This window comes from Emys orbicularis, chromosome 9, assembly GCF_028017835.1.
Source record: "Emys orbicularis isolate rEmyOrb1 chromosome 9, rEmyOrb1.hap1, whole genome shotgun sequence".
In the NCBI taxonomy this organism is placed as follows: domain Eukaryota; kingdom Metazoa; phylum Chordata; order Testudines; family Emydidae; genus Emys; species Emys orbicularis.
Genome location: NC_088691.1, coordinates 103203173 through 103217636, shown reverse-complemented (window position 1 = coordinate 103217636; position 14464 = coordinate 103203173).

The window sequence follows — 14464 nt, the reverse complement described above, 5'->3', positions numbered from 1 at the left end:
ATCCCCCTGCGTTCACAACCAGGCCCTGCAGGGCCGGCTCTGGCTTTTTTGCCGCCCCAGGCAAAAAAGCCTCCGGCCGCCCCCCCCCCCCCCCGGGGGGGGGGGGGGGCGGAGCCCGGGGGGGGGCGGCGAGCCCCGGCGGGGGCTCCGCTCTCCCGCCGGGGGGAGGGCGGCCGGAGCCCCGGGGCGAGGGTGGCGAGCCCCAGCGGGGGCTCCGCTCTCCCCCCGGCGGCCGGGGGCAGGGCGCCGGGGGGGAGGGCAGCCGGAGCCCTGGGAGGAGGGCGGCGAGCCCCGGCGGGGGCTCGGCTCCCTCCCCCCCCCCGCGGCCAGAGCACCGGGGGCAGGGCGGCGAGAGGGCGGCGAGCCCCGGCTGGGGCTCAGCTCTCCCCCCGGCTGGGGCTTGGCTCTCCCCCCGGCGGCCGGGGGGAGGGCGCGGGGGGGAGGGCGGCCAGAGCGCCGGGGGGAGGGCGGCGAGCCCGGCTGTGGCCCCGCTCTCCCCGGCGGCCCGAGCGCCACGCCGCCCCCCTCCAGGTGCCGCCCCAAGCACCAGCTTGGTTGCCTGGAGCCGGCCCTGAGGCCCTGGAATACCAGTTACACAACTCTGAACACATCAATTGTCCATCCGGGCTCAGATCAAGAACTCTGACTAGGAATGAACACTGCAGCTGAACCAGCAGAGCTACCCGGGAGGACCAGCGCTCAGAGTAAAGGGTACTGAAGGGAAGAATTCAAGTGCATGTGCAGAACTGCGTGGAAGACCCAGGACTGGACCAACAGGGTCAGCAGGGAGGTTTTTCTATAGAGAAAGCTTAACAAGAACCCACCCACATTATTACATTTCCACCTACAAGTGTCTGCTAGCATTCAGCAAATTCATCCCCCCCCCCCCCCCCCGCCATACACACACACCAACTGCCATATAAAGAAGGCAATTAAAAATCTCTTTAAATAAATACACCCACTGTAGAAGATATTACTGGTCATGGTATCACAGCTTCTACTTGGACATTGTAGACTCTTCTTTTATCTGTTATTAAAAGGGTTTGACTGGGACAGATGTGTTCACCTCAATTGATCAACTTATGCAAAACTAATTCTAAAATTAAGTCCACATTGACGAGATTGTTTTCCAAATGATAAAATCTTAACACCAAAGAGTGCTGCAGGACACCTACTGTCAGATTATTTAAACCAAAGGGAGTTTGTATTTATTTTTTATATACACACATGCAATGTGTACATATATACACATACATGCATACACTGACACAATTATGCATTACACAAATAATAAAAGAGCACTTCCCAAGTGCTTTACATCTGTAAATCTCAAACCATATTTCCTTATCTTTCATTTTACAGCTATAATCCAGATTTCATTATGTTAACCTCATTTTTCCTTCTGATTGTCTGTCGGGAATTTCTCAGCAAATTTTTTTTGTAAGAAAATGCCAATTTGTCAAAACCAAAACTTTTGCAGGAACATATCAGTTAATAGAATTATTCCAGTTTGACACTAGTGTCAAAGAGCAGAATATGACCTGCCATTGCTTTGTGCTACTTGGTTTTTATTATTTCTCTTTCTCTATATAAAGCTTCAATTAAAGTTCTATTTAAAATAACGGTCGTACCTTCAGGTTACAGCTCCCAAAGGAAGACACTGAAGAGCATTATTAAATCCACAGCAAACGCAGAATACACATTACAAGCAAGATGGCAGCTAGTTATCCTTCACGGACAGAGATGGCGAGTACTTAAGAGGGGACGGATGGCTGCCCTCTACCTTTACTTTGGCACTAATATCAGATTAAAAAGGGAAAGGTTATTAACCAACGGGAATTGCCTGTTTTGTAGAGGAAAGCTTTCCGAGGCAGAGCCTGAGACACTAACTTTAAGAAGGTTAATTGTCTCTTGGTGGAAAACTGTCTATTACTATTATTATTATGGCGGAGGTGAAAGTAAGCTGCCCCGGGCCCTTTAAATCGCCGCCCGAGCCCCACTGCCAGAGCCCCCAGGGTAGCGGCGGCAGAGCTCCGGTGGTGATTTAAAGGCCCAGGGGCTCCAGGCGCTGCTACCGCAGCAGAGCCCTGGGCCCTTTCGATCTCTGCCAGAGCCCCGAGCCCCGGGATAGCGGCAGCAGGGAGCCCCCAGGGCTCCGTCGGTGATTTAAAGGCCCGGGGCTCCGCTGTGGTAGCAGCGGCCGGAGCCAAGGGCCCTTTAAATCGCCCCTGATCCCCGGGGCTCCCAGCCGCCTCTGCAGCTGGTAGCTCCGGTGGTGATTTAAAGGGCCTGGGGCTCCCAGCCGCCGCTACCGCAGCTGGAGCCCCGGGCCCTTTAAATCAAGATTTAAAGGGCCCGGGGATTTAAAGGGCCCGCCTCTTCTGGTTGAGGCTCCGCCCCTCTGCTCAAGACTCCGGCGTACCAGTAAGTCCTTTAAGTTACTTTCACCCCTGTCTTGGGGGGGGGGGGGGAAATCAGTCTGACATGCAAGGCCAGATAACAAAGCTGGACAAATGAGCCGATTGGCTGACAGCCACAGGTTTATAATTGGAAAAATTGGCATTAGAAAAATAGAGATGGGTACAGCCACTGGTGAGACCCAAAGGGAACAGCCACAGGTTTCTGACTGGGGCAGGCTTGGGAGTGCAGGAGATGAAACTGCCACAGGAGCTGGACTTAGCCTGTGGAACTCACTCCCCCATGAGATAAGAACGAGCACCCAGAGTTCTAACAGTGAGGGTTACGATTAGAGCCGGTCAGAAAATGGGGTTTTCCATGGAAAAAGTCAATTTGTCATTTTTCCCCCTAGGTCTTCCTTCTTTCGTTTTTTGTTCTGATGAAGAGTCAGTTTTCTACGGAAAGCAGACACTCGTCTCAAAAGAATTTGTTTAGTCTAAAACCCGGTTTTCCATCGAAAACCATTTCAACTAGCCCTAATTACAGTATAACCGAAAGCCTTGGAAGAGAGAAACTCGCCTACTTCAGGGCACAAACCAATCTCTAACTAATGGGGCTTCGGAAGTGACTTTCCCTGGGCTCAGGTTATCCCATCACTACCCTATGCAGGTAGAAACACTATGCCTCCTTCTCTAAAACAGCTGATATTAGCCACTGTCAGGGGCAGGTTCCTGGAGCAGCTGGGCCATTGGTCAGATTCAGTCTGGCAATTCCTATGTTCAGAACTAAAAAGCAACACTTCATTTCACTTAGCTTGACCTCAATGAGCTCTTCATGCACAAGCAAGCAAACCACAAACCTCCATGCTGCTCAGGGGGGAAAGCGAGAACGAGCCTTCTCTTTTGCAACCCCTGCATCTGCAGCAGCCCTGCTAGCTCAGCCTTGCTGGCTCTCCATCTCCTCTGATCAGATCCCACCTCCACTTCCATGTTCTCCCCTTGCCAGAGCCTCTTCCAAACAACAGCTGGCGAGAGAAATCAGCTGGAACTGTATTGAACTCCGTGAAATGTATCGAGAGACTGTTTATATGGGTGCTGCCCCCATGCTATGGCTCTGGTTCTCTCGCGGTCACAGACTGATGAAGGCTGAATCTTAGCATTCAGATTTATAAAAATGCTAACATGGTCACTCTTGTATGTCCTAGGCGCCCTCGACATCTTAAAATACACCCTAAGCTCAGCTCCGTGAGAACCCATCATAAATCCTCTGCTAGTGATTCCCCCAATTACAATCACCCCCCCTCAAATTCCTGGGGGGGGGGAAGGAGGAAGAGAGCTGTGCTGGCAACAGAGTGACATTCCCCACAGGTCTCCCTGGGGAGCCCAGAACTTTCAGCCTTGTGGGAGAGATTGCAGCTCTAGGCTTTTCTGCCTTATTTTTTCCTGGTGGGTTTGCCCCTAAGGCCCCGAAAGGACTCTCACTCTTCATGGTCCCACGTGGTACCTGTAGATGTGCTAATCAAAGGATTGTCTTACTGCGATTTCAGCTTCCTGTGCTTAAACGGACGGCATGTGAACCATCTTACCCAGGGTGGATGCCACGGTCTTCAGTTACCTCGCAGAAATGTAGCCGCTGTGACCTAACCGGGGTTTGTAAGTGGCTCTGGGATGCTCTGTGAATGTGAAAGCAGGGGGCTTCTCTCAGTGGAGCCCAGCGCGTAGCCCTCCCCTTTGCATCAAGATTTAAACACCTCAACGTGTCTGGCCCTGTCAGTTGGAATGGACAGTAAAAGCTTCCTTGAGTCTATTCGGAAAGGCCCATGGAAAGGAATCATCACACTTCCACAGAACTCAACCTCAGAAGAAGTTGCCAAACCGTTAACTCATCACAGCCCTGCTGTGACGTAGGGAGGATGCAGCGGGCATTGTTATCCCCACTATACAGATGGAGAAGCAGAGGCATACAGAGGCGAAGCGACTTGCCCAAAGACGCACAAGTCCGTGGCAGAGGGGACCCATTCAGGGCCCTCGCTACAAGGCCAGTTTTCCTCTGGGAGGGGATCACCAGTGTGAAACTGAGGTGAGCAAGATCAGAAGCAGACCCTCAGTGTCTCAAGTTGGGCCCTGGGAAAATGATGGCAACTTTTCAAAAGTTTGGCTGCTACGTGGGCTGCCTCCACAGGGGGAAGAGGGACTGCATTGAAGAGCTGATCTCCATTCCTTGCTCAGCAGTATGGCATGTTGCCAAGAGACCAGCAGACTCACCCCCAAGACCTGGCTTTTAAGCTGTCTGCAGCCTATTGCTTCAGGACAAGAGGAGACAGGATGGATGTGTTTTGGTGACATGGTTTGATTCATACCCAGAGACGTGTTTAGAGTCATCGCCCCAGACAGGGCAGGCTTACGTCAGTGAGATGGTTGTTCTCATGAATGCAGCACTGGAGTTTGTGCTTTCTAGCCCCCGCAGAATCTCTCACAAATCAGAATCTGCCCAAGCTCCTGGGAAAGCGTTTGAGATGGGGGGAAAAAAGAGACAGAGGATGACATGAGTTTGCTACCTACGTAAGCGCTTTTTGTTCTCTCTCTCTACAGGGCCTAACACAAGAGGGCCCTGATCCACGACTGGAGCGCTCCTAGGTGCTACAGTAATACAATCGCAACGGGAGAAGCAGCAGCTGCAAAGGCTGATGGGAGTAGCAACAACAAGGGCTAACATGGGGGCTAACTGGTAACATGAATGGCACTGGCCTTTAGTCATGGGGTTCAGGCCTGTCCTAGCAAGCGATGGCATTCATCCTCCCTGCTGGTCGAAGGGCCTTGAGATGACCATTGGAACCCCTTAAAGCACTGAACTCCAGGGATCTTATTTGTAGTCACTAGAATAGGGTAGTCGACACCCATGTTAGCAGCTAATTGCCACAGGGGTCAGGAAGGGATCCCCCCCCCCCCGGCACAATATCGGGCCCAGGAGTAACGCCGAGTCGCATCTCCCCCAGCAATTAGCACGCGTCTCCCGGGGCATCAGAGCTGCGCAGTGCCCTTTCACGATACCAGCACATAGCACGGGTCCCTCCAAGGGAATGGAGATCCTAGTCACTTCCAGGGCACCTGTCCCCATACGTGAATTCTGCTGGCAGGGCTAACAATGACAGCGAAGAGCCAGGCTAACGCCATATAGTGTTCTTCACAGAAGGGCAGTTTTAGCTCCATCTCAAATTCTAGAGGGTTTGTTTTTAATGGAGCTGACTTTTGTTCAGTTTCCCTAAGGTTTTGGTTCCATTGAACTGTGTCTGAACTGAGGACGAACGTCTCTGGGCCAGATCCTCAGCTGGGGTCAAATCGCACCGCGCCACTTCCCCTGCTGACTCCAGCGTCACTAGGCCAGTTCACACCAGCGGAGGAGCTGGCCCAGTAGTTCTGCCTGAAAAGGTCAGCGTGATAAACTCTTCCCGCTTTCGCTCCTAGACTGTGTTTGCCACCTGTAACAAACTTAAAGCACTTGACGCAACGGGAGCTCAGCATCATTTTACAGGTAGGGAAACTGAGGCACAAGGCGATGTGGTGACTTGCCCAAGATCATGCAGTCAATCAGCTGCGCAGTCAAGAATGTGATCTAGATCTCCTGCCTCCCAGCCTAGACCACGCTCATTGCACCCACTCACTCGGCTGGCTGCGGTTGAGTCCAAGCCTTCTCCCAGTCTGGAGCCTCCTTATCACGACGCTTCCATTACAATGAACTCTGCACAGGACATTGTGACAGGATCTCCGCTGGGGGCTGCAATTAGGACAGGACCTAGGGTGACCAGATAGCAGGTGTGAAAAATCGGGACGGGGTGGGAGGTAATAGGAGCCCATATTAAAAAAAGCCCCAAATATCAGGAATGTCCCTATAAAATCGGGACATCTGGTCACCCTAACAGGACACCAAGCTGCCAGAAAAATGGGGAAGGAGGAGATCAGGCCTCTAGTATGGGCAGGGATATGTCCGGCGGGGAACTGTTTCCTTCCCATCTGGCTCTGCTGCCGAAGGGAGAGAGGGGACAGCTTTTGGCAACCAAAATGATTAGGGGTATGGAACGGCTAGATTAATATGACTGGGACTTTTCAGCTTGGAAAAGAGAGGGCTAAGGGGGGATATGATAGAGGTCTATAAAATCATGACTAGTGGTGTAGAGAAAGTAGATAAGGAAGTGTTGTTTACTACTTCTCATAACACAAGAACTAGGGGTCACCATATGAAGTTAATAGGCAGCAGGTTTAAAACAAATAAAAGGAAGTATTTCTTCACACAGCGCACAGTCAACCTGTGGAACTCCTTGCCAGAGGACATTGTGAAGGCCAAGACTATAACAGGGTTCAAAAAAGAACTAGATAAGTTCATGGAGGATAGGTCCATCAATGGCTATTAGCCAGGATGGGCAGGGATGGTGTCCCTAGCCTCTGTTTGCCAGAAGCTGGAAATGAGCGACAGGGGATTGATCACTTGAGGATTCCCTGTTCTATTCATTCCCTCTGGGGCACCTGGCATTGGCCACTGTCGGAAGACAGGATACTGGGCTAGATGGACCTTTGGTCTGACCCAGTAGGGCCGTTCCTATGTTCTTAGAACTTGGGGAGCCTCCAGCTCAGGGCCAGCCCTGACTACATGTTGATAAAATAAGAATTGGCCACAACCCATGGATTTAAACTCAAACTCAACTTTAGGATAGTTTGGGGGTTAACTTTCTCCCCTCATTTTCGCTCGGCTTCTCTGCCAGCAGAAACAACACAATGTGAGAAACAATCATCTTAATACATAATGATTGGCATTTAACCTCCTTGAGAAAGGCTGTGCATGCTTTTCCAGAATGACCAGAAGCAGGAAGTATGAGGCATCTCGCAAGAAAGCTTGTTTGTGTTGATTGTAAAGCCAGAAAGCGTCACTATGATCATCTGGTCAGATAAGAATCAACTTGTTGAGGAGCTCATTGGAGAGGAATCTCTGTCCTTTTGAGGTTCACCCATCACTCATCTGTATTTTCTACATACAGTAGCGTTTAGAGGCCCCAACCAAGATGAAGGGCCCATCGTGCTGGGTGCTGCACAGACACACAGTGAGAGAGTCCCTGCCCCAAAGAACCAAGATGGACAAAGGGTGGGAAGGAAACAGAGGGTGACTCGACTTGCCCAAAGTCGTGGAGGTCACTGGCCGAGCCAGAACAGAACCCAACCCGGAGGCCGTGTCAGGTGTCCTATCCACTAGAGTCTAGACCAGGAGTTCTCACCACAAATTTTTTGATGGCCTCAGAGTGCAGCCACCAACTCTTGCTGGGGGCCGCGCTGACAATTTTTCCTAAAATACTCAATTAACTTTAGGAAAAACAAATAAATATGCACATAGACATGTCCAAATCATTGTCATTTATTCATGTAGGGTTGTTTTTTCAGACTCAGTAATAAAAATAATGTACAGTTGTCTATTCTTTACTGGACCGAAACAGAATAGAAACACAAATAAGGCGCTTTGCATGTTCTTGTCTTTTTCTTGTTGTTCTGCTTTTTTGGTTGCGCTTTTTTCTTTTCTTCTAAGACTTGCTAGCTGGTCAGTCTTCCGCTGTGAAAAGTGATATTTGTATGTTTGTTCATATCACTTTCCATGGCAGACTTACTCAACCCTGGCAAGCCCTGGGACAAATGTAAGTCCCGAATGGGGAGGTGGGCAGGGAGGCAGTGGGGGCCCAGGGCCAGAGCCTGGAACCAGAGCCTGCCACCACGTGGACAGAGCCCGAAGCCTGCCTCCCCTACCCCTGGGAAAGTGGAGACTTCACCGGCTGCCTGCACCTGCAGAGTTTCTCTCTCTGGGGGGGGGGGGGGGCAGGGCCCAACCGCTGATGGTGGCCCTGGGAGAGGGGCCACTGCTTTGCGGCCCCCCCCCCCATCACAGCCCAGATGGCTGTGGCCGCAAGGAAAGGCCCTGTTGGCTGCATTTGAGAAACACTGGTCTAGACCATGCGGCCTTTACTTGCCATAGAAGTTATTGTCTTACTCAATGCAAAGAATCCAAACCGGTGAGAAGATGCCATCCACCCTCGTGCCCAGGTCACTTGCAGCCTGAAAAAGCCAAGTCAACGCAGGGACCAACTCATCTTTTGAAGAAAGGCAGATTTGCCCTAAGGAACGCAGACAGAACATTGTCCCTAGATAATTTCCCTCCCGATGCAGTCATCTGCAGGGTCCCCTTCTTCGGGTTTAGTCCCTTAATAAGACAATGTACTGGGATGTTTTGGGACAGATCGCAGTGCCTGGTCTGGTTCACCAGTGCTTTAAGAATGTATATGCTCACATACATCGATACAGAATCCTACACAGAGTGAAAAGGCAGTGTGGTCTGGCGGACGGGGCACTGGAATGGGAGTCAGGCTACCTGGGTTCTGTAATTCTCACGGTCACATAATGGCTTGTTTAAATCTCAGAACGTTACTTCATCTCTCTGACTCTGTCACTATCTACAAAATGGTGATAACGAAACTTCTTTGTACATTCGTCTGAGATCCTCAGATAAGTGCTAAGTGTTAATTATTATTATATCAACACACACCATTTAAGTGGAGGTGACATCTGTGTGATAAACTGCATTTATAATGCATGATAGATCATTTCACCTAAACTTTGCCCACTAATCTGTATTTGCCTGGACTGGTTCCAACATTCCAGGCCCTTAAGCAGCTTAAAAAAAAATAAAACAAAACAAAAAACACCATAAACCACAAAAATATTTCTTTGCAAATGTGAGATTTCACCACAAAGACCACTGGTCTGAGGTGCAGGATAGGCAGTATTCAGTCCTGGACCGATGACAGGTTTAAGGCCCAGCGTCTCATGGACTAGCATAGCTAGCAACAGAAACGAACTCATTGGAGAATGTAGTTGCATTTATCTGCACATAATTCAGCCACTATGTGTCTAGGTGCCATAGAGAGGCGTGGTTTCTGGTAAACGTGAGAAACAAAGCTGGATCTTGATCTGTGTGCAAATCTGTCTCCAATTTGTCGTTTGCGTTAATAAATGTCACCTATTTAAACCAGGATAATTCTATATATCATGAAGAGGCGCTCTATGAATCCCCTTTCCAATAGGATTCAGATTTTGTTCTACCCTAGTAAAGTCACACAACACTGATACTTAAAAATATTTTGTAAATATTGTCGACACGTGTCCCTAAACACAGTTGTAATCTCTCTCTCCTTTTAAGCCTGTACAACTGGACTCAGGGTAACTACGGGAGCCTGGTTGTATAGGCAGCAGGATATAAAAAGGCAGTCCAAGCAAAACTCCCCGAAACATTTAACAAAATAATGGAGATTATATGCTATTAAAATACATGAGGGTATGTGTGTAAAGATTTTATTTGTATTTGGGATGATCTCAGGGGTAATGCAGGTCACTCAGAATCATGTTAAGGAAACCTTTATTCCACAGCATCATCCAGCTCACCCAAAGTCCGATCAATCTCTCTGTACACATTAGTCCTGAGGCCTTAGCCTCCGCTGGGCAGGTGGAATGTTTTCTTGCCTTATCAGGCGATTGCCATTGACTAATTAATAGATGCTAAGGCCAGGAAGGACCTCTGTGATCATCTAGTTTGACCTCCTGCATAACACAGGTCATAGGACTTCAAGCCTGAGACCTTTTAAGGAGGCACTCTCCCTCCCTGCAGGCTGCGTAGTTCTCCGAGTCTCTGGGACCATACTAGACCGGAGAATGGAACCATTTGCCTTTAGTTCACCAGATAAACCTTCATCTCCCTCCCTCCCTCCCTGGGGCCAGTGTTGCTGACTTTCTGGGAACTCTTTCTGTATCACCCTCCAATAACTAGAGCTGGGTGACATTTCCACCAAAAAAAAAAATTGTGCAAGAAAACGCGGCTTTGACAACACTGACGTGAATTTTTGAGACAAGGCGGGTGAGGTAATATTGGACCCGCTTCTGTTGGTGAGAGAAACAAGCTTTTGAGCTTACACAGTGCTCTTCTTCACAGCGTGGTAAATTTGTGTTAGTTTCACTCGTTTCAGTTCACACACACACAAAAAAAACCGTAAAAATTGCAGAATGGAAACGTTTCATTTGGACAGTTTTTTAAACAGAATGTGTTAGATTTTTTGCTTGAAATGACTGAGTTTTCAAAATTTCCTTTAGCGTTATTAAAAACAACCCAAAATGGTTTAAATGGAAACAAACCATTTTAATTGTTGAAATGAACCTTTTTTTCCCCCCCTGACTTTTTGATTCGTTGAAAGTTTCAGAAAATGTTGGTTTGGCCTGAAAACTTTTTTCCCTTCATTTTTTTGGAATTGCCAGTGACCCCAAAAAATCCCATGATTCGCTCAGCTCTCCTGGTAGCTACCTTCGTGTGGACCCAGGAACAGCATTAGACTCCAAAGAGTCACATCCGGCTCCCCTTCAGACAGGTTGGCCCAGTATGGGGGGATGGGATGGGATCAATAAGAAGCAGCCTCCTTAATTAATCATTTTTTAAAATGTATGGAGATATCCCATCTCCTAGAACTGGAAGGGACCTTGCAAGGTCATCGAGTCCAGCCCCCTGCCTTCACTAGCAGGACCAAGTACTGATTTTGCCCCAGATCTCCAAGTGGCCCCCTCAAGGATTGAACTCACAACCCTGGGTTTAGCAGGCCAATGGTCAAACCACTGAGCTATCCCTCCCCCCCTTATCAGTTTTCAATCAGGATGTAGCGCAAGAGAAATCATGCATCCGCCCAGCTCTGTTTCCCAAACCACTGAACTTCAGCGAGCACGGAGCCTGCCAGATCACCCCAAGGGAGAGAGGGCGTACAGACAGTTCTGGTGTCTCATTCATCCTCTCTGACTGAAACAGACACCCGTTCCTGAGCCAAGGGTCCTCCCCAAGCAGGGAGGAACCCCAGCCCTTTGAAAGCAGCCGCATATGCGTGGGGACGTACAGAACAGGATACCAAAGTTCTCTCGGGGGGAGGGGGGGAATAGCTGATGGCCCCGATTATGTGACAATGGTAACCAATCACAGAAAAAGAGTCATTACACCCCCAAGTCAGGCGATGTTCTCGGAGAGGGAGACATCCCCATCCGACTGCCCTGCAGCCTAAGAAAAGTGCACTGAGCTAGGAGCCAGGAGCACTGGTCTCATCACCCCAGGTAGCTGTTAACAGCAAGGCTCTGCAGTGCCCAGAAATTGAGCCAGCCCCCCTTGCCGTGAAGGCAGTCACGTAGCATCCCCCAACCTTACCAGTGAGTTAATGGAGCAGTTGCATAATGGAACGTTGGCCAGAGCTGGGAATAGAACCCAGGCTTGGTGGCAGTCCTGAATTTTATCCGCACCTGATTTATTTATCCTCTAACCCCTTCATGGCAGGGACTCTTACTGTGCAACTGTACAGTGGCTGCCACACTGGGATTCTGATCTCCGTTGGGGTCTTTAGACGCTCCCAGAATAAATCAAATTCCGCTATGTTCTTGGCTCCTAATCTGAAGTACCGCTTGCAACGTTTGGATTTATATACAATTGTGCCAATGCAGCACAACCCTGACCTCCAAACCCTCTGCTAATCTAGTCCTGGACCTCTCACAAGCAGAAGCGGCCAGTTATGCCCAACTGCACCGTGATTTTTCCAGTGCAGAGAAATCTACTAGGGACTGGTCAGCACTGCTAAAAGGCATTTTTACTCTGCCCAGAGTCAGGTTTGTGATTAAATCACTAGTGGTAAATCAGTGGCACCATGTAGCCCTACTGAGTACATTTTAAGCCCCACCACGAGCTATCTAGTTTCAAAGCAGACAGAGTGTTTTTCACTGAAAGAATAAAATCTTGCAGCTGAGCATTGCCTGCTGTCTCACTGAAGAACTTGAGATGTTCTTAATGGCTCTAAGAATTCTGCTCAGTGGCACTTGGGATGTACCTCGAACACACTTAACGACTGCATGCCTTTATTTCCTTCCTCCCCTGGATGCCTTTCTATCTAGAGAATAACCTTGCCTCTGGGGCGTTTTATCTCCTCTCGCTCGCTCTTCCACAAAGAGAAAGGCGACAAAAGAAAGAGGCTCCGCAAAAGAAAACCACAACCGAGGCAGCTGTACCCTGCACAGTGTAAGGCGAGATTCAGAAAGATTCATTTCATGAAGAGAATCAGTCAAAAACCAGCAGAGAAGCCCTCTGACCTGAACTATTACATTCAGCCCACGGTTTATTTTTTCCTTTTCCTGGCATTGGTGCTCCGATAGCAGCTGAAGTTAGTATATAAGCAGGAGAAAAACAGACACAGCATCACTGGAGCAGTAGATTGGGAGGCAGAACTCCTGGCTCTGTCACTAACTCACTTCAGCTCACCAGAGACGGGCCCAAGTCCCAAAGTGTAGATCCCAACCCAAGAGTTGTATTATTTGTATCGGTAGCACCTACAGGCCTCAACGGAGAGCGGCCCCATCATGCCAGGCACAGTACAAACACAGAGTAAGAGACAGCCCCTTCCACAGAGAGCTTACCATCCAAACAGGCAAACCAAGTGGCCGGAAGGAGGAAGGGCTATCCCCATTTACAGAGGGGGAAACTGACACTACTGCCAACCTCAAGAGATCAAAAATGATGAGTCAGACTCACCAACATTCATGAGATCGGCCCTCAAAATCCTGATGGTTTTTTAAAAAAAATATATGATGCTTTTGGTCTCTTTTGATGTTCGAACTTCCCCCGCCCGTGCCCGGTGTGTGCGCACATCTGACAATTGGCACTGCCCACTCTCCCAAATGTATTGGGTGAGGGATTTGGCTCCCACTACAGGAGCTCCCACTCCCATCCCCTGCCCAAGTCAATCCTGTCCCCCAGTCCCCAGAACAGCTCGCCCCCCTGCCCCTCCAAGCCCACAATCAGTTCAGACCCCAGACCCCGCTCTGACCTTCCTGGGGCTCTTCACACACCCCTCCCAGGCTTGGGAGGCTGCAGTGGGGTCCCCTTTCCAGTCTGCGGGCGGCTTCAGGGTCTCTCCACCCCCCTCTGCCCCCTCCCAGACCAGATAGCTGTGAAAAATCAGGACACGTTTTTTCGATAGGGTGGATGTGTGAGATCTAGTTGCGTATATAAGACAAAGCCCCTAATATCGAGATGATCACAATAATATAGGAACATAAGAATGGCTATACTGGGTCAGACCAAAGGTCCATCTAGCCCAGTATCCTGTCTTCCGATAGTGGCCAATGCCAGGTGCCCCAGAGGGAGTGAACAGAACAGGGAATCATCAAGTGATCCATCCCCTGTTGCCCATTCCCAGATTCTGGCAAACAGAGGCAAGGGACACCATCCCTGTCCATCCTGGCTAATAGCCATTGATGGACCTATCCTCCATGAACTTATCTAGTTCTTTTTTGAACCCTGTTATAGTCTTGGCCTTCACAAGATCCTCTGACAAGGAATTCCACAGGTTGACTGAGTCGTGTGAAAAAATACTTCCTTTTGTTTGCTTTAAATCTGCTGCCTATTAATTTCATTTGATGAAATCTGGTCATCCTAGGGGGAATGGCATCCTGTCTCCACACCCTGTCTCCTGTAAGAATGGCATCAGGTTGCTATGGGGAGAGGAGAGAACTCTTCCTACAGCAGCTCAGAATGGCTGCTCTTCCCTGGGAGGCAGGCAAGTGGGGCAGGCAGCCAATCAAATGGTGTCTCCCCCCCGAGGCAAGGCTGAAATTTGCTAGAGGGCTGGAGCCTCTCACGCCATCCCCAGATGGGCTCCAACCCCAGCCAATCCTGTAACTGCAAAAATATTAAGAGTTGGCAACACTGATGACATTAAGTGATTTGCCCAAGGTCACATGGGAAGTCGGTGGCAGAGCCAGAAATAGAACGCAGGTCTCGAGTCCCAGCTCAGCGCCTTAACCGCAAGGTGCCCCTTTCTTTTCCTTGGCCAGGGCCTCTCTCTCTACACATAACCTCTTGGTCACCTGGAAGCAATGAACACTTACCTCCCTGAGGTGTTTCAAAGCTAAAGTCACTTGGGCTTGTAAAGGACGCTGAGTTCTTTGAACGACAGGCTATAGAAATG